This window comes from Protomyctophum parallelum (genome assembly GCF_964188405.1).
Source record: "Protomyctophum parallelum genome assembly, chromosome: 16".
NCBI lineage: Eukaryota > Metazoa > Chordata > Actinopteri > Myctophiformes > Myctophidae > Protomyctophum > Protomyctophum parallelum.
The window spans coordinates 36,804,294-36,825,793 of record NC_139711.1 but is presented as its reverse complement, the minus strand read 5'-3'; positions in this window follow the sequence as shown (position 1 = coordinate 36,825,793).

Here is a 21,500-nt window from a genome sequence, read left to right as displayed (position 1 = left end):
TGTGTGTGTGTGTGTGTGTGTGTGTGTGTGTGTGTGTGTGTGTGTGTGTGTGTGTGTGTGTGTGTGTGTGTGTGTGTGTGTGTGTGTGTGTGTGTGTGTGTGTGTGTGTGTGTGTGTGTGTGTGTGTGTGTGTGTGTGTGTGTGTGCTGTATATTATATGCTGTATGTACTATACCGTGTAATGTATACATACTATATAGGGCTCTCCTCACCTCTCTCTTATCTCTCCCCTTACACTCCCTCTGCATTTCTCTCTCCCGCCTACATCACACGCATCAGAAACATGCCATGTCCACATTTGTGCATAATGGGCACACCGATAACTTCAATGTTATATAGCCTAGTTATATAGCCTACTGTATAGTATATCCCCAATCTATTCAATATGCCAATTAGTTCCTCACCACACAAACCTCCGTCCGTCCCACTCCTCATGTGAGGAGTAGAAGGGAGGACCTCCCCAGTGCCACCCCAGCCTGTGCAGTGACAAATACCAGCTTCCTTCCCCCAAACACAGTGTTCGTATATACTGTAGACTCTCAACAAAGCCGGGTGTATCATGGTGGATGGTGGTCCGTGGTGGTCGTGGGTGTTACACACTGGAATTCCAAAGCCCGCTATTCCGACGCACTGTCATTCTGACTCGCTCAATACTAACCCTGTCCCTAACCCAAACCCTAACACGCGGAAGCCACATAGTCGGAATAGCGGTGCATCCGAATGCCACATCGTGACATCTGAGTGCCAATTATTATTTATTGTAATTTCAGTTAGACGTCCTTTTATGCGAATAATTTTTGAGTGCAAGTGAGGTATAGGTCTTAAATATCCCATTAGTACAAACAGGCAAACACACAAAATCCTGCACACTGTTCTTATGAGGCATTAGGATCCATTAGGATAGAAATACTAGTACTAATATGAGGTTTATTAGTAAGAGCACTAGCTATGCAGGATTTTGCTCATTTGGCTTTCTCTACCAATGTGTCTATCCCACACACATGTGTACATAATACATATGAGACTTATTTTGGAATTGTAACTATTGCCATAGCCTTAATTCAATAATCTATTGAAAACAAATTGCCTGTCATACATAATGCACAGTTCCTAAGCATGTATGATATTTTCTTTCTGTAATTTGCGGAGAATCCCAACAAAGCACCCAGCCTTCTTCTTCACTTAATAGTAGGTGAATTGTCAGACCTAGCTGCTTTGGGAAGATGTCGCTATCCAAATAACACAGCCAGCAATCATTCCTATGCTGTAAAAGTTTACAGCCTAAAAGAGTTTAATCACCCAGACAGTGTTGCTCATAAACACAGTGTTCGCTTCTGTGCATGAAAATTGTAGTTTTAAATCAACACGACATTAAATTGCCACAAATCCTCACTCCTCCACCATATTTATGCACACGCTGATTTAAGACCTTCCCCTAGTCGTCCGTGACAATTGTGCCCCTGGTAAATGAAAGTGATTGTTCAACACAAATATAAAAACTAATGAAGATACATGAGCGCCAGTACAGTATGGGTTCAGCTGGTTACCGCTGGTTGCTTTTGACTCGGAGGTTCCTGCTGTGGAGAAAATCACTCCCCCCTATATACCTTGTGTGGCTTCAGAATCCCCCCCCACCCCCTGCAGTTAACAAAGAGGTACTCTGCAGTTACTTGGCAATCTCTGGTTATTCCATCTTGCCGAGCTTTTTGTTATCTAAGATGTATTGCAAAACAAATTATGCAGTGTATGTTGTCTATAGAGCAACTGTCTGTCTCTGAATATGTGCATCTCATTTATTACCATATGGAGAACAGGTGGCACTTTTTTAAGTAAGCAAGGGAAGATACATTAATTTGTCAGGCTGAAATGTTCCACCTACAGTATATGTTGTATATGTTCAGTATTCACTTATTAGGTATTTGTTTTTCCTTTTCCCTCGCTCCATTCCACTACTATGTTTTGTCTTGTAAAACACATATTGTGCTGTGTGTGACGTGCAAACAGCTTGCGAGAACCACTTTAAAGTGTACTTGCATGATTTTGAGAAACATGTTAGAAATATCCGCAAGCTGTGTTTACTCCAGCTCATTGTTTGAGCAGGCTGTCATCAACAGATAAAACAATTCAACAAGAATTCTCTGAGTTCATATTTTGAGGTCAGTGATGAATGCTGGAGAATTAATGTGTTGATGATGTCATGTTGACACTTAATTGGCAGGTCTGAAAAGAACTTCTAATAGTAGGACTCCCATCTTCAGTTCCCCAGCATCTAATTTCAGCAGTCATTGTTGAAGCAGTAATCACGTCACGTGCAAGTCGTGCATGTTCCGAGTTTCTTAAAAATAAATTTAAAAAGCCTTGATAATAGCACAATGCAGATAAAGCATGGTGCCATGATTTTTTTTAACCAGACCAAACGCAAATGGTAACTGATGTGATATAATATTGTTGCCTATACACTGCATGCTAAGTGAACTGAACCAAATACCTCCGTGCATAAGGCTTTATGTTGTAAACATGAGTCCACAGATGTGACACATGTTGAAAAGAGCTGCATGCGATTACATTTTCAGTAATGAGAAGGATAGATGTAGTAGTTACTGTCTTAAAATGTACACCTGCACACAATAATGGAGCTGATGCTGATGTTTTCACCTCGTTCAACCGGAGTTGGGGTGGCTCTCATAATGTATTTCTCTCTTCCACTTTATTCCGTGTGCAGACAGAAGAAAATGAGGATGTTGTGGAAATGATTTTGTTTTTACTTTTTGACTCTTTTTTTTAACAAGGAATGATGTCCGGATATGATGGTGGTAACAGGTGGTGATGCTTTGCTGATGATGATGGTGGTAGTGGTGGTGGTGGTGATGAGTGGGTAATTGCAGAGTGGTAGGGGTGACAGATGAAAGAAATGGCAGATGTTGGCAGTTGAAAGTGAGCCGTCAGTGATATTGAGTAAAGCTGACTTGATGCCTGTGGAGGAAGGAGCCTGCAGCAGCAGGAGGAAGTCAAAGCCTCTCACACAAACCATTTCTGAAAGTAAATGGAAGAGAATAAAGTGAGAATAACAAAGATGAAAAGGAGTGGGTTGGAGAAGATAATAACGAAAACAACTGCTTTGAATAAGAAAATAGAAAATGGAGTGAAATAGCAGGAATAAAAAGACAGATCAGGAAAACTGCTGCTGTCCCCAAATCCTCTTTTGTTCTCATCTTTTTCCAAATACTAGACCGGTGCCCAGCTGTAGAGCACTGAGTCGGTAACGATGGAAGTTGTAGATCCATGCCCAACCTGGCTATGCAATACCCGTTGTACCCGTGTCAGAGTACCCGTTCCACACATCTGTTCCTTTTTCCTTTTTTTTTCTCCACACATCTTTTTTTCCCAGACAACTGAGACAAGGTTACTTGCCTTATATTATCTTACTGGAGATATGTAGACTTCCCCTCTGTTGGAACACTAAGCACCATTTTATTCTGCTCATTGTGTTTGAGCCACTATAGTCTAACCAAGGTTACCTCTCTATTCCTCTCTATAACTTAACAGAAGTAGTTGCATTCCATAAATGTTTTTTATCCTACGTACTTACCTACACTGAGACTTGTTTTGGAGGTAAATGTTTGCCTCCAAAAACTGTAGCCTTAATTCAGTATTCCATCGAAAATAAACTGCCTCATAAGCTACAATGCTACATAATGCAAAGTTCCAATTGATTGAAAATATACAGTATATAATGCACAGTTCCTAAGCATGATGTACTGTGCATGATTATTTTATCTCTGCCAGGAGATTCTTGCAATATCTGTGTTTGGCAGAAGGCGTCCTTCATGAACCGACATACCAGTGGGTGTTTTCCAATATAATATCTGTGTAATGTCTGTGTGTCTGTCCACAGCTAATATCGCAAGCTATACAACAATCAGCATCATATTATTAGTACACACTATCAGCAGGCCAATGATTTTTTTTATATTATTCAAATACGATGTATTTGGACATGTAATTACATGTCTGTGATTTTGTGTTGCTGGTACATGAGCACAATAAACACCCAGGTGACTTAATTCATAATCATGCAAGGAACTTTGTTGCGTTTCCGCATTTTCCAATTATTGAATTTTGTGTTAGTTAAATACATCTGAGCACAAGAGTATGTTAAAAGGGGACGTTTCTTGTGTGATCCATGGGACGACATGCTGGTGTGATGGATTGTATTGTAAACTGCAAATCTGTTGTTACATTTTCCAGACAGTTTCCTAAAGTTAAAATGAAAAGACAGCCAAAGAAATGCAGTCCATGCTTGCTGCACAACCTTTCACCCAAAGAACATAACATCATCATTCATAATTCATCTTCCACCTGCATTTCTGTAAACACAGACAAAATATGTAATGTTCTGAACCAAAATAAACAAACAAAAACAGTAGAAGCTAGAAAATGTGCTCTTGGGAGCATGTAGGTCTCTGCCAGGTCAGGTAAAGGTTATTGTGGGCTGGAAGCCAATCGGGATGGAATATGAAACATCTGAAAGATGCATTTTGTTTAATGACTATAGAGATACTGTGTACCGATTTGCTTGATGTTTGGACAAAATCTGTACTGTCCAAAAATGTGTTTAGTAAGACTCGGCCTCCTGGTGACACTATAACAGGCCCATGTGAGGCAGAACTTCTGCTCTGCCATCCAGGGAGGGTATGTGCACAGTTTCGCACCTAATGTAATCCTGGGCGCTACACTTCCTCTGCCAACCTGGGGGGGCAGCGGATTGACCTCATGCTTCCTTATATGCATGAGGAGTCCAAGCTGCTTATTTTCACCTGACGGGGGGGGGGGATTTTCCCGGCCGGATGTAGCGCGTGGAAGGAACACGTTATTCCGACCAGTTCCTTTCCCCTACATCAAGCGCCTCGGCTGGCCAGGAGGAGGTAGTTTAGAGACCGGGATTACTGCATGTTTTTTGTGAGGGTACCTACCCTAGGGGACACGGGGAGAACATGCAAACTCCACACAACTAACACGAACCAACACAACTTCATGCTTGTATTCCAGTACTTGGTAATGTCCTCGTAGTGGTAACTTTGTTTCATGGAATGCCTCTTCAATTCAAAGTACCTGACGCAAACTCCAGGTTCTGAGACGGAATCAATGCAGGGAGCATTACCTCCAATCAAACACTGATTGCTTTTCTACTACATTGATTGCAATTGGCCATGTTAGTTTGTCAGACTTGTTTGCTAGTTGTTAGTTTTGTTTTCCCTTGTTTAAAAGCAGAGGTTTCTTTGGATTTCAATCACCAGCAAAGTGAAATTGACCTTTATTTCACAGCCTAAATCAGTTTTAATGCATGATGTGTGAAATGTCACCGCCACAGCTATTCATTTTTCTTTGTTTATTTTCTATATTTAGAAGACCACAGTCCCCCCGCTTGCTTGCCATTTTCTCTAACTGTCAGTCAATTTAGGGATAAGCAGAACCAAATGGTGTTAATTTTATATGTAGTAATATGGCAGATGGAGGCAGCATTGAGTTCACAGGTTCCTCAATAGAGCGTCACAGTCTCGCCCCCTCGAGAGACCCGGAAAATAATACCCTGTTCATTTTCCTCATAGACTTTTCAAAAAGTCGGGGACAAAGCCAATACAATAAACAACAACAATAAAGAAGAAAAGAACGGCAGGTTTTTTTGTTGTTTTTCTTCTTTTTAATTATTTGTTTGGTCCAGAATATTGTGTTTGTTTGTCACGACTCGAGTTGGCTTCGTACGACGCTTAAAAGGTCTTTAAATAAATACTTTTTTAAATGTCTATGGGGAAAATGCATTGGGAATTAATTCCTGGGCCTGGCGTCATCATGAAAGGGGGCGGGACTGCGACGATCTATGGATACAGCGTTGAGGAACCTGGGACGTAAATCGGGATTTGATCACCCCGGCTGGGCCACCTGAGTGAGGGGTATGTGATGTTGCGAGACCCTAAACCCCAATGACCTTAGTTGGGATACATCACTGAGGATACGTCCCAGGTGCATTCATGCAATGTTTTTTTCATACAGTAAATGTCTCAATAGAAGAGCAGGGAAACAAAATACAACCACCCCAAATTTGTATAATTTATATTGTATTAACGTACTCTACCATACTGATTGGACAACATTATGTGTTTTTGATAGTGCTGCTGTGGTCGACAAAAACACGAGCCTCAATCGAAAGAAAACATTGCAAGAAGGGAGGAAGGCTACAGGGAGGATGGAATCTGAAGAGGTGAGTCTTCAGATTACTTCAGAAACTGGGAGTGAGTCTGCAGTTCTGAATGCAACGGGGAGTTTATTCCACAGTTGAGAAGTCTATGACGTATGGAGCTTTGTCCAGTGTGTTTTTACAGCATTCCTGTGTCAGCTGATCTAAGTGAGCGGGAATGGTTGGAACATGTCTTGAAGGTATATGGGCCGAGGGTGTCATGTCTTGGGTTGTTTTGTAGGCCAACATCAGTATTTTGTACTGGTTGGTTTTTTTGAAAACCAATTCAAAGGATGTAGTAGGTGTTTTAGATGGGTAAAGGTATAGCCCCTAATTTCTGTCTGTGTCGAAAAGGTAATAACATCGCAATATTGGTTTATATTAGATATACAGGTCTCTATTCTACAGGGAACAAACTAAGACTAAGAGTATAGTACTATGTGTAGGGTATAGGGTGCTGCGTTGCTGCTTGTTATTGGGTCTGGGCCTGGCTCTTACCAGACTGGTAACGTACTGTATGCACACTTTCGGATACGTAAGTCCAGCGTGGGTTCGCCTCCCGGCCGAGGCTCCATTGGTGGTAGTGGTGTGAATAGGTTCCTCCGTTTGTTCCTCTGCGTTACAGACCTAATGCAGCATAGTCGACAGAACGTTACTTGCCTGGTTGTGGAGCCTAGCTCCTGCTGCATTGCTGCTCGCTACACATATACTGACTGTGACTGTGATATCACACTTGGCTATTTATGGCGAGGCAATAGTGCAAGAAGGGAAATTAGACGTTTGCCCAAGCTAGTGAAAATAGCAGATCTACATACTAATTTAATTCATGAAAATGTTTTACGTTTTTGGGAATGTTTTGAAATAAATAATTAAAATATAGGAAACAAAAAATAAAACTGACCCATAAAAATGTGTCCGTGACCCACACATGGGTCCCAACCCAGTGTTTGGGAAACAGTGGTGCATGTGTACTAGATTCTTATTTCTGAGTGAAAACGGTGACAGACAAAGGGAGCGTGTAGTGCATTCCTTTGCAGTGAAGTCATTGCAAACATCAATACTGAATTTACCAGGAAACAATATTATGTGACTATAAGTTACAGTCAGTTAGTCAAGGTTTGTCCTTGCTCGACGAAAAGTCAACTTACCAACAACACCAGACAGTGTGTAAAATGGATGTGTGCTTCTCACCCACACACACAGAGTGCTGCTCAGGAAGCTGGATACAATGTGGCGACAGTGGCTCAGGGGTAGAGTGGCTGGATGGATGGTAACCGCAAGGTTGGCAGTTCGAACCTGGGCTCCCCCAGAGTTGAAGTGTTGAAGTGTCCTTGAGCAAGACACTGAACCCCTAATTGCTCCTGATGTGCTGATTGGTGCCTTGCATGGTTTCCGGCCACCATCGGAGTATGAATGTGTGTGTGAATGGGTGAATGTAATGCACGATCTATGTAAAGCGCCTTGGATAAAGGCGCTATATAAATGCACCATTTACCATTTACCATGTGCCCGATGCACATATTCTGGGTGTAAATTAATTTTCCAAACTTCCCACATTAATAGTCTAGAATAAGGCATTCTAATGACATACAACAAGCTTTGGCCCCATGTATGCAGACTTAAGAATGAGCTTCCCCTTCCCCTTCACAGACAAAAAAGTATTACTGAATCACTACTAACGTGGCAAGTTTGAAAAATTCCTTTACACCCAAAATATGGGTGTAAACAGCTTAGTGAATCGGGCACATAGACTTTTACTTTTGTCAGCACACTGCACTTACTCACACATACTGTACAATGCATGCATGATGTAGGCATACACACTCACACATGCATGATGAAGTCACAGAAGGAGTCCAGTGAAACGTGTCAAAATCATCAATAAAATCAATCAGCACGACTGTTTATGGCTGGTGATTATTGGTATTGCTGAGCTGCCTCCATTGACTGAAAAAAAGCAATGGGGATTTACTGATTAATCGGCCATACATCGGTATCGGCCGGTATCTCGCCTTTTGACTGCCATCAGTATATCGGCAAATATATGACAGTCACAGTCAGTTTGTGACCATTAAAAGTTATGAGGAGATGAAAGCCTTTATAGCATGTTTTTCCCATAATGAAGATAAATGTGTTTCCCTGGCACAAAAGCGTGAATGAATAACAACAAAACAAAACAGACAGACATAAAGCTTTGGCATCAACTCCTGGCCAAAATTGTCATTTCAAACTCTGAAATCGGCTCAGAATTTCCCAATTGGTGCATCCCTAAGAAGAAAATAGAAGAATAAACAATCCATCGTTGAGGGGAGGGGTCTTGCAACTGTCTCCCCCCCCAAACGATTGCACATACACACACGCACGCACACGCACGTACACAGGGTTCACAGCATATTAGTCAGGTTGGATTAGATCCTTCTTGCTTCCCTCATTACTTGGCCTCACCATGTTCTAAGATCATACTAATCTTCTTGGACACTCAGCCATATTAATCGCTTTCCCTCACAGAGCAGCAAGCTTGCGTGTGTCCCACTGTGAACATGTCGATTGCAGAGCTCGACCGAGGCTAAGAAGAACTGATGACACCCTGAGCTGGTATTGTGCCATGTGGGTTCAGTCTTCAAGCTCACGGTTCCAACTGTTTGAAGTGACATCTCCTACCCTGAGCAAATCACATCTTGGCGGCAGTAGCATATTCGGCAAATTATGCAATTCCGGCCTGTCACCATCAGCTCAGAGAAACGCTTTAATCTAAAGGCGTAATATCCAGTCATGTTGCAGAATGCATTTATTATCAAATGGACATACCGTATATATATTTTTCTTTGCCAGTACACCCTGCTGATGGAATTGTGTTATGTGCATAATTGAGCCCTTTTTATGATTCAGATGCCTGCAAGGCATGCCTTATTTGTGAGTAATGTATTCAAAAGGTAGGTCTGTCTCAGAGTTCACCACATGCTGTATTGCATGAATAGTTTATTTCCGTACTTACATTTTTACATTTTTAAAGACAGTTGTGTGCAAGGTGGCAATTAAACTCAACCAGGTATGCCTGTTGTTATGCATGGCCCTTCTCTTTTTCAGTTGACCTAGAGTAAATTCAGCAAAGAGCACAACGTTCAGTTCAGTTTAGTTTGTTTTTATTTTCGGATACTTGGCATATAACGGTCTTAACTGGCCACATAGGTTGCTAACCCTAACCTCAGTATTAACCGGCCACGTAGGTCAGACTAACGGGATGTCAGACTTATGCTGCATTCACGTGGAATCAGGCAGGCGGTAGATGGTAAATGGCAAAACCTGCTGGATGGCATGGAACGGTATAAAGATTACATATTTTAACATTGATGCCATCTGCCGTTACTGTCGTCGGTTCTGGCTGCCGGGCTGCCATGCCGTCCTGTTCCGTTTACCGTCCTGCTCCCGTCCACTAAAATTACTTCTGGTTTGCCGTAACCGTAAGTCTTGCCTGATCCCTGATGAATGCAGCATTATGGGCAGTACCCGAAGCATTGAGATTGTCGGGAGTCGGGACCTATACCCCTGGTTTGTAGTGAGCTCTCAGTTGTATTGGAATTTATTCTTTACTTTAATACTTTCTTGATTGGGAACCATGATTGGAAGCCTTTCCAGGGCTGAACACGGACAGCAAATGTTTTCATTCCAACGACGATAAACTCCTGATGGCATGCTGTGAAGTGTAGTTGTTGGCACTGGCAGTCACTGAGACCTCTCCCACTCTGTCTCAGAGGGGAATTCAAGGAAACAACCGTTTCCTGGCATGCCTAGAGTTCAACAGGGTGGGCACATTTCCATTGATTTATTACTCATGTCAATGCAGTTAATGCAACAACCATGACCTGCATGGTACCATCTCTTAAAACCTCTTAAACCCCAGGGGGGTCCAGGAGGGAAAATCAAAAATATCGGAGTTGGAACCTGAGACCTTGACCAGCCCCATTTACCCGCTGAGAGCTGTTCATGAGGTGGACATGCAGCCGCTGCCCCCGCCGGCGGGGGATTGGGGCTTTTATTTTATTTTGTTTAATTTCATTTTATTTTCAAGTATAGTGAAAATAGCAGATCCACAAGCTCACAATGGGTCACATTGCAACATGTAGGTTGGCTATTTTCACAATTTTTTTAAATTGTTTAAAATAAGAATAATAAAAAAGGAACGGTTTTGGACATACAAGGTTTCCGGCCGATGGGGACGATATGGACAAGTCCAATCTAAAAAGAGGTTGTCTGTGATATCACTAGACCAGGGTTTCTTAATTGAAAACACTGGCTGCCCACCTAAGCTATCACGTTGCAACCAGACCATGTTGTGGGGTTGCCAGGTCAGGGTCCACAAAAGCTTCCATGCATAATTTACGATGCTCTTACCTCAGATAATCCATACATATGAGCCATGAGGTTATAATGCTGCAGCCGGGCTTCGCCATCTGCAGTCAATTTCATCACGGTCCATTTGCACAGTCCACCTTAAATCACAAAGAGCGCTCCATAGACGTCACTAGTTTTGAAAGGCCAAACGAGTGCAGTTTCATTTGAATTCCCTTTGCATTCCCCTCCTGGTGGAATTAAAGAGGGAAAGTGTCTGTGTGAATTAAGCACCTGAACCTGTGCTCCTTTCTTTAAAAGCCACGCCTCCTCTGGCGTCTCCAGCAGCAGTAAATTGTGGAAAGGAATGTGCTGCCGCTATACCAGATCAATAAAACCCCTTTGCAATTTAACAAGAACAGATGTTTGCAGTCCTACCAGGTCTGCCCTGCTCCATTTTAAGTCTGATAACTGTGGGTGTTTGTGCATGCATGTCAGTATGTGTATATTGTGTATATTGCGTGCGTGCGCGCGCACGCTCACACCAAAAGTGCCTGTGTGAGTGTTCGAGAGTGAGTGATCGAGACAGGCAGAGGACAGACACAGCAAGGCGGAAGAGTGGGCTACTTGTGTAAGCAGCCCATTATCTCAGGCATCAAACGTGTGATCCCCTCTATCTGTGGAGATTAGAGGGGCTTAATCACCGTGAAGATTAACTTTATCACGAATCACATTTCTCCACACAGTTTTATTTACGAGGACAGACACGGCGAGCGAGAGGCATTGGAAACACACGGAAGCTTGATTGGTTCCAGTGGCAGTGTGCAGAATATATGCCTGCTGGTTGATGTTGTGTTTTAAATGTCTTAAGAGTTTAATCACAGAATCAACTTTACGGGTAACACGACTCAGTTCAAAGAGGCATTGCATCCATAAACATAAATATGTCCTATTTTGGTCCCCGCCTTCAGGCAAATTTATTCTGCAAGAGAGGTAGACCCGAATTAGATATTTGAAAAGACCATTATTATGTATGATGGCGTATGAAACTTTTTTTTATATTTTTGGTGCTTTTTCTGCCTTTATTGATAGAGATATAGTAGAGTTGTAGACTGACTGGAAATGGGGAGAGAGATGGGGAGTGATACGCAGCAAAGGTCGTCAGGATCTGGATTCGAACCCGCGACACGCTGTCAGGCGGCATTAACAGCCTAGGTGCCCAGACGGCTACGCCAGCCGTCCGGGGTGGCGGGACATAGACTAGATCATTTAATATCGATCACTCGATCATGTATGTTTGCACTGTACAACATCCAGAGGATCAGAGCCTTCCTTAGTGGGTAGTTTGTCTGGTAATCAATAGGTCACTGGTTCGCCCCCGTGTATACGTACCAAAGTGTGCCGCTCTGAGCAAGACACTTAAAGGACAACTTTAGTTTTTTCAACCAAGGTTCATGTTTTAGATTGTTATTAGAGAAAAGTAACACTAACCTTTTACTTTCTCTAAAAACGAAAGTTGTTTTTTAACCCCTAACAGCTTCACCCTGAGTGCCTCTGGGCAGCCAGCAGCTGCGTTCCCACGGGATGATTAAAGGTCAACCTCCATTTATCCGTTAAAGGGCTACCTATACCAAGGAGTCTGCCCAGCTCCTTAATTGTCCAAGCCAGCACAGCTGATCTTCAACCTCCCAGAATTTTCACTGTTTACCCCCTTATGTGCTTCCTTCACCTCATGGCTTCCAGTTTCTCCCCACACCAGTTCAAACTAAAGACTTACAAGGCAATCAAGGGCATAACCTTGACCCTTCAGGACATGATCTAACCCTGCAGCCTGCACCCCTTCCCACTCACTAACTGTAGCACACAACGTCTAGCCCTCCCTTCCTTCCCAAGACACCCTGGCCAAGATTCACTAACTGTAGATCAGCTAGCACACAACATCTAGCCCTCCCTTCCTTCCAAAGACACCCTCCCTGGCTCCCAAGCAGTGGAACGAACTCCCCCATCAGTCAGGACTGCAGACTCACTCCCCATGTTCCACCGCAGTTCCACCGGAAATTAAGCTCTAGAGACTCTACTTCATCCCAAACACTCGTCCTTCCTTTTATCCCTTATTGTCTCCACCAGGCCGAAGGCATGGGGGGAGAGTATGTTTTGCACTCCGTCCGTCCGTCCGTGTGTCGTCCGTCCGTGTGTGTGTCCGTGAGCAGCTAATCTCCGGCACCGTTAACCCGGTCGATGCCAAATTTTGCCCCAAAATTTCCAGAACGGCCTGTTATAGCGCCACCAGGAGGCCACTTTGTGCAAAACAAGTTTTTGCACAGTACACCTACAGATTTTGTCCAAACATCGCAATTGGTACACAGTCTCTCTAGAGCCATTCAACGAAACGGGTCTTTCAGATTTCTCAGACTCCATCCTGATTGGTTAAGATTGGCTTCCAAAGTTCACAGGAGTGCTCAGTTTCAAACAAAATGCTGCAAATCATGAACACATCGCGTGATTTCCGTGAAATTGTGCACGCACATTCCCACTAGGCCGAGGAAGAAATGCCACATGAACAATTTCAACTCAGCCTCAAGGTGGCGCTATAACTGGCCGAAAAGTGTTTTTACCTCTAACTGCACGGATCTGTGGATAACTTTGTATGCCAACTCCCTAGTTTACTTTTGTTGCCCTTTTATCCAACCACCAGATGAAGGCAAGCTGCAATGTCCTACATTCCTATCCTGGTGGAGACCTGTGCCCAGAAGGGCACTTTTTCTAGTTGTCGCCTATTTTTTAGGGGGCGCTAGCTATAGCCCCTCCAATATGCATGGCTTTTGAAGATTACATCATATTTTTTAATGTTTGTTTAGAGCACTTATGACGTAAATATTTTGGCAGCCAAGTCTATGGACTTTAATGTTTAGGGAACTAAATTACGACATAACTCGCAATGTGGCCAATATAAATACATTGGGCGTCCCTCAATTCACATGAGTGGGATCTTTGATCGGCGCTATAGCTCCTCCTATACAGCTTTTGTCCCCCACGTTGTCCCCCACGTCAAGACATTTCTAACTCCTATTTCTAACTATGAAAAACTATGCCAGGCCCACCACATTATCAAATGAAATAGTGTGGTTTAAAGAACTGAAATGTATTCCTACAAAATCACGACCGTATGTTCACAGTGAATGACTGCCGAGCGTTGAGGGAGCTTTATAAAGCGAACCTCCAAGCCGCTTCCACTTGACCAAAGCGGGCGCCACAAACACATACAGTTGCACTGTCTGTGTTCACTCTATTTCCCCCACAGCTTTCTTGTGACCTGATGGCTGCACCCGACGTCACAGAGGAGACCTGGGTCAGCAACCCGGCATGACGGAGACCTACTGTTATCAGAGGAAACCGGCCATTTCCATAGAGAGATATATATATATATATATACAGTAAACTGGAGAACGGACAGCCCCATCCTCACTATTCATTTCAATGGAAGTAGCTCACTGGCGTTTGAAGCACCCGGAAGAATGCTCTACTTCTGCATTTTCTCGATTTGGGGCACCGAAGTTCGGTGCCCAAAATGCGGAAGTGCTAACTCGCCTGAATCTATTCATGAACGAGAGCTCTGTGTTAGACCCCACGTACCACACCATTCCAAACTAGTTACAAACCATAACATAAAAATACAACCAAAAATACGACCATAGTCATATTAACACCTACGCACCGAGGAATGCACATTCCTATTTTTTTCTTCTGTACTTTCTGTACATGACCATTTAAGCTGTTAATTGTTAACTAGGGCTCTTGTAATTTACTCAGATTTAGCAGACGCTCTTATCCAATCATTTACTCTGGATAAGAGCGTCTGCTAAATGCCAAACTCCCACTGTACCTTCGACAGGCAGCCTCTGTAGACAGCTCAGCTCAAGACCCACTTCTACACTCTTGCTTTTAATTGATCTTTTAAATTATTCATGTCCTCACTGTATTGCATTACTGCTAATTTCTTTTTTATGTTTTATGCCTTGCTTTTCTTTTCTTTCTTTCTCCATTACTCTGTAAAGCACTTAATCACTTAAAGCAAATAATCTGTAAATAATCTGAGTCTTTTTGATAAAGAGTTCTATAAAGAGCCATTAAGATGTATCTCCTTATCCATTGTCCATAGTCTACTCTAAAGTATTATTAAAATTACTACTTCAAAAGTTCAAAAGTAAAATCTAACAAATTAAGTGAGACAGAAACAGACGCACTAAGCCTGTCTATTATCCTGGTCAATGGATACGAGTGGCCACTATGTAAATATATTTCCCCCCAAGTGCCAATAGATCCAAAGCTGTTGCAGGCAGCTGTGTGTTGGTTTGCATTTTAACAAAACTTGTAGGAAGAGGAAGTATAGAGAAATTCACACACAGAATTTTGCGTGCACACGCATACGCGCGCACACGCACACGCACACAAACACACTCTCTGCATGACAGAGTAGACAAGTTACCGGAGATCTGCTTCTGTTGCTAGGATACCACTTCTTTGGGCTCCTAAGTGAATCAGGGTAACTGGTGGCACCAACTGCTGTGAAACATTTACACAATGAAAAGGCCATAATGACAAAGAAAAGTAACGGTTACTTTCAACTATTGCTAAGATGAATTGCATTTTTCTTCTTTTTTAGAGGCATTGATTCTGTTTTGTAGTGGAAAACTGAAATACCGGTAGGCTTTATTACCCTTAGTTTGTTTGGGTGTGCAAAAATATTAGTCTTCTTTAATGGCAGTTGAACAGGGTGTGCCTACTCACACATACTGCACATTTGGGCCAGGTCTCCCTCCCAAGCTTGACTACTGTAGAGCAGTTATGTCCTTTGCCTCCATTCAGCTGGCCTTTCTGTCCTCACTGGACCCCAAAACAGAGGTGCCCTCAATGGCAATTTTAGGCTCTCTGATTTTACCCATTTTCCACACTAGTCCCAGCCTCTCCTCAATGTATACTAAAATAAAGAGTTTTATGGGCCTACTATATGTTACATCTTCCCGAACGGGAATGGACGAGTCCGATGCAAGTGCGCTGCTAAAAAAGGCGAATGGGAGGCCGACGGACCAACCGGAGCCCACCGAGCCCACACTGTATATGTGATGTGATCAGTTCCTTGTGTATTACAAGTTTGTATTTTCTAGTGTATCTGTAGTTCCTTGTGTGCCTCGTGTGTCTCTTTTATGGGTTTTTGTTAATAAAACCTTTGGCATCTTCTTCACCACTCTGCCTGTGCATGGCCGTTCTGCATTTGAGTCCTATAGTCCTGTATTCACACATTTCACACAACCCCATTACTACCTACTCTTGATCAATATTACTCCACTACAAATGAAATGTGCAGATGTTTTAGTTACATACTGTAGCTTGATTCAAAAAAATATATTGCAAAAGTGAATTTTCTAATATTATTCTTTTGCAATATTAACGCATTGCTGTATCGTTTTCACAATACATTTACAGAACTCCATAACTCTCTGAAACCACCTAATGAATGCACGAAGAGGTGGACAATTATTTTCAGCCGTTATTCCAATTAACTTATCCCTACGCATATCTGCTGCTGTAGGCTACCTGTCAGTGAGGGACAAAGGGAGAACGTACTGTTGTATCCTTCTGTCTCACCTGTCAGTGAGGAGACCCTACCGGAAGGGCACTGCTCCTCCGTCCTACTTCTCCCGTTTAACATACTTTACCCGCTACACCAGCATTCCGAAGCCCTGACATTCCGACACGCTCAATACTTTATTTCATTCTAACCCTGTCCCTAACCCAAACCGCACACGGAAGCCACGTCTAGTCGGCTGTTCAGCTAAACCAACTGCACCACTGTGGATTTGAACCCCCTGACTGGTGCTGGACAAGCACTTTGACTCCATCATTTTCACTTTCTTAAGCTGCATGAATCGATCCAGATCCATTCAAATGCAGGCAGCACTATCTTTAACTCAGGGAGACAGGATAATCATAGCTACAGTAGGTAGACGTAACCAATGTCCACATCATGTGCGTCACGCCGCCATCACCATTGCCAGGGTTACCGGGCACTGTGCGTGTGCTTTCCTCCTGTGAAAAGTATAGAGGTGTGTTTTTAACGACATTTTAAAAGCATTTGCAAAACGGGGTTAGAAGTTAGTAATTCTTTTAATATTTTATACATTTTGAACATGGGAAATGGGACATTGTGCACCATGATTTGTTTTAATTTTGCTACTTTAAGTATAGTTTGAAGCCAAAACTTTTGTACTTTTGCTCAAGTACATTTTGAATAATGGGATTTTACTTGAAAATGTGAGTACTTCTTCTATCATGGCCTGGATGGCCAGAAACACCTCTGTAGTGCATGTGTAATGTGTTCCATTGACTCTCAATGTCCACACACGTGTACAAGTAGTAGTAGTAGTTTACTGTACGCTTTAGGCAGGTAACGAGTAACAACAACACAACAGCATGTACCGGTAGATATATATTCACGACGCACGGTCCCGTACGATCTGCTTTACGGCAGTGTCGTAGCGTTCCCTTAACCCATTATGGGCGGGAACCCCTTTTGGTGTTTTACCCCCTCAGGCCGGGAAACAGTATGTACAGTATTCAGAAAATACAAAGAATTTATGCTATATAAATATTTGAAGTTTTTCAGAAAACTTAGGTCAGGCTTTAGAAGGCGTTTTTGGGATAAGCTGTTGGTGCAGCAGCATACATATATTCCATATATGACAGACTAGTGTATACTGTAACTCCAACATGCATGACAATACTGTCCCACATGAAACAACTGTAGTGCATACTGTAAATCCAACATGCATGGCAATACTGTCCCAGATGAAAGCCATCCAACGGTGAAATAGAGCAGCGTAATTCTTTTTTTGCACCACAGACTATAGAGGAGATGCGATTGAAAAGCATTCTTATTGAAAATATTGTCAGCTTTCATGACGAGTCTGACTATTCAACACTAATTCAGCACTTCTGTAGCCACATCCTTGCTTTACAAGCACTAACACTTTTGTGTTTTTCCTCCTCTACAATTCATCTTTGCCTTTTATATATTGGATTCATGTGTGTATTTTCAGACATATTTAAATAATTAAGTAAACTTCACTGTCAAGCAATAAATTAGACATTGTACAACTACGGCATACATTGCACTTGAGTACACAAGTGTACAGCTAAGATAAAAAGGTGTTATTCAACAACTTGAAAACTGGAGTTATTTGACCATTGTCAGATCCACCCACACCATCATTTAAACCACAAAGAATGTTGTGAAAGGAAATTCCCTACCTGTCTCTCAGACTCTCTCCCATTAAGTTTGAAACAGCATTACAATTCAGAAGACATTTTGCTGACAGACGTCTTTGTCAATCCAGAGAACAAAATCCATCACAGCTAGCCAGTGGTGTTGGCTTTTATATTACAGAAATTGCTTTCTAGCGTACAGCCATTTAAAACTGCCAGTTTTTATGTTCCCAGTAGCATTTGAGTCAAACTGCACATAAACTTTTATTTTACTGATGTTGCTCTGAGAGTAACCTAATGGACCTTTCTATCATTTCTGTTACCTGAAGGTCCGTACTGATACAGCCCCAAAATAAGACACCACAAGAGGTGATATTTAACCCATTTAGGCCTGACGTCGAAATAAATAAAAACGTTCTGAAAGAATATATATTCAAAGATTTGTGCCGCATTTTTACGATTTAAAAAAAATAGCAGACCTGCGCGCTATGAGCTTTGGGTCCCAGAGATAGAAATGTTAGATATAGAAAATCTTCTCTTATGGGGGTCCCTGGCAAATCTTGTCAAATCGGGGTCCGCGGGCTAATTAGTATCAATTTCGGTGTCCTTGACATGAAAACGTTTGAGAACTACTGACTTGCAGTACCTTTTGGTAGCCCGAGACACATCCAAAGTGCCTTATTGTACCATGCTTGATGCTAATATTATGTTTAGCCTGAGTGACCCCAGGTAGGATTGAACCCTAGCCTCACCTGTATTAGTGACATGCTCTACCCGCTGAAGACCTTGCCCCCTAAAGAATATAACTGCAAAACTGATGGTGAAACGCCTGTGGCTAATGTAGAATAGAAGTTTTATTACCCAAAAAGTAATGGTCAAGAAAAGTGTACGTCAAGAATGAATCGGAGTACAGTGTTTAAAGCTTCTTAACTTGTGAAAATTGCTGTTGCTATTATCTATCTATCTATAAATGCACCAAGTGTCTGTCTGTACGTCTGTAATCCACGTAACTCGAGAACCATTAGCCCCACCGACTTCAAATTCGACACACGCGACAAAGCCAGTGGATTCAGTTAATTTTAATATGTTTTGAAAATCAATTTACAGACACTTGAACCTTGATTGAGATAGATAATCCATCAGATAATCCATCCTTCATTATCAAACTACAGGTTTGTTTGTAATGTCTAGCCGGAAATAGTCGGAAAGATACCAAATTATTAAATATTAAATATTGTCAGTATCAGCTGAGCCGAAAAAGACAGCTGTTGCAGAGACACAACACTGTCTTAATTAGGTTCTTAAACAGGTTCATTAACATTTTAACAGCTTAAGACATATAATAAACAAACAAACATCAATGTCTCTAAATAAAGCAATTAACAGGAACATTCGTTTATGTATGATATACTGTATGGCCAAAGCTGTGAATACAAAATCGCATGTATTGACGCAGGTATGGTCCTTTAATACAGAAAATTGAAGAAAAGAAAAGAAAAGAAAAGAAAAGAACATTTCAGAATGTGGTATGCTATTGAGCTGGCCTACCGTATATAAATAAGGCTATTGATTCTGGGATCAACCTGTAATATTGGGTATCAATTTAAAGCTCACTGTAACCCACTGTATCTGTGCTGGATCAATAACAAAAAGCAATTGTGTTTACCTTGTGGCATTAAAGCATGTTAATGTGGAAAGCTTTCTGTCATGCCTGTTTGTGCTCTTGATACCAGTAATATCACAGTAAGTATTTTTTATTGGAGTTATTTGACCATCGTCAGATCCACCCACGCCATCATTCAAACCATAAAGAATGTTGTGAAAGGAACCTGTCTCTCCCATTCAGATTGAAATAGCATTACAAGTCGGAAGACATTTTGCAGACAGACGTCTTTGTCAATCCAGAGAACAAAATCCACCACAGTCAGCAAGTGTTGCTTTTACACAAACTGTACAATAATAATAATAATGCCTCCCTGCCCCTGAGCGAGACACTTAACCCGTGAGTGCCACCTTCGCCACGTTGCCGAATTATCTGAGCAGCGGCAGGAGCCAACTGCAGGGTGAAGCTAAAACCGAATTTCCCCCACGGGACTACAGTACAAAGGTCTCCCTTTCGTCTTTCCCTTTGCCATAAAATAAAAACAATCAGAAATAACTTTTTGCCACGTATAGGGCATACAATGAATTTACACTGGCGAGTGATGCATTAACAATCACTACAGGACTATTGACAAAACATATCCTTTTTAAAATAAAATGCCAAAGCCAAACATGTTGTGTCACATCTGTTGGCATGCTCAATGCTGTAGAGTGGATTACATAACATAACAATGATAACATCATCCACCATGCAGCATTGCTACAAATGTGGTCACTATACTTCCGTAAACGTGCTGACAAGTTAACTGATTTGTATCATAGGTAAGGAGGAATGCACTGGGGCAGGTCCAACTTGTTTAAATTACTTTTTGAGTGGTGCAACCACTCCAAGGAACAGCAATGTCCGTCCCTCCCTATGTCCATCCTTATGTTTGGGGTACAAATAGGGGCAAAAGTGGCACTGTTGTGCTAGAAACAGAGAGAGAGATAGTGTTGCACTGTTGCCTGCTAATTACAATTTGGAGCGTGCAAGAGAGAGAGAGAGATATGTCTGCTAATTCCCCCACACACCGGAACCGGGCTGGCACCCTGGGGCCTGGAAGTTCCGGGGACCCCCACACGGAGTTACACCACTCACTTCACACGGGTGGGATTTTATTGACAGTGCAATATACAAAGCAAGACTAATGTTTCAGATGTATACATCAAAATGTTTATTTTGTTGATATCAGGAAAATGGCAGCATCTGACTTGCTGAAAGGTGGGAGAGGCGTATAGTGTTATATCCCTCCTTGAATGGACTGCAGTTTGTTAGTGATTTATATTTCCTGGTGGGATACTTGATGTGTGAAATATTAGACAGAATTAAGGTAGGAATTGTTATAGTCCAATGAGGGCAGCATCTGGGTGCTTGGCCTGCACTTGTTTAACACTGACTGACAGAGCCCACATATCAGTATATCCACATTTGGTGGAATGTACAGCCTTAGAGATTACTCAAGAAACCCTTTGGGAGGTTAGAACGGAGGACAGATGATCGTCAGATGTTCCAGATCGAGATCGTACAACACACCCCCCCACCTCTCTATATATGTTTTAAATTCATCTGTTCTGTCAGTAAAGAATGTTACAGTCCCTTATGTCTTGTATGAATTTAACCCTGCATGGCCCTCATATCATTTTACAAAGATTGGATGTTTGCAAGCAGGGTACCGAGCAAAGGTGGTCAGTGGTTGCACCATTTTGGGATAATACTATAAGCTAATACTGTAACCACAGTGGTGTTCAACGACACATTTTACATGACAGAATTATTTTGGGTCATTTTGCTGATTTTTTTAAAAAGGCAGATTTGATGGATTTATTGGTGATCGGGTGCCACAATGGTAAAGTACCTGCCCACCACCAAATAGTCTTAACGGTTCCAATTCCACTGCAGTGCATCCGGCTTTGTCGAGCATGTATGTAATGTATACAAATACAATTGGCCCGTGTTTGAGGGAGGGAAGCCTGGCGCGGTGCGTGATATTTGTCACTGCATGTTCTCCTACATGCTGGGGCGGCAGTGCGG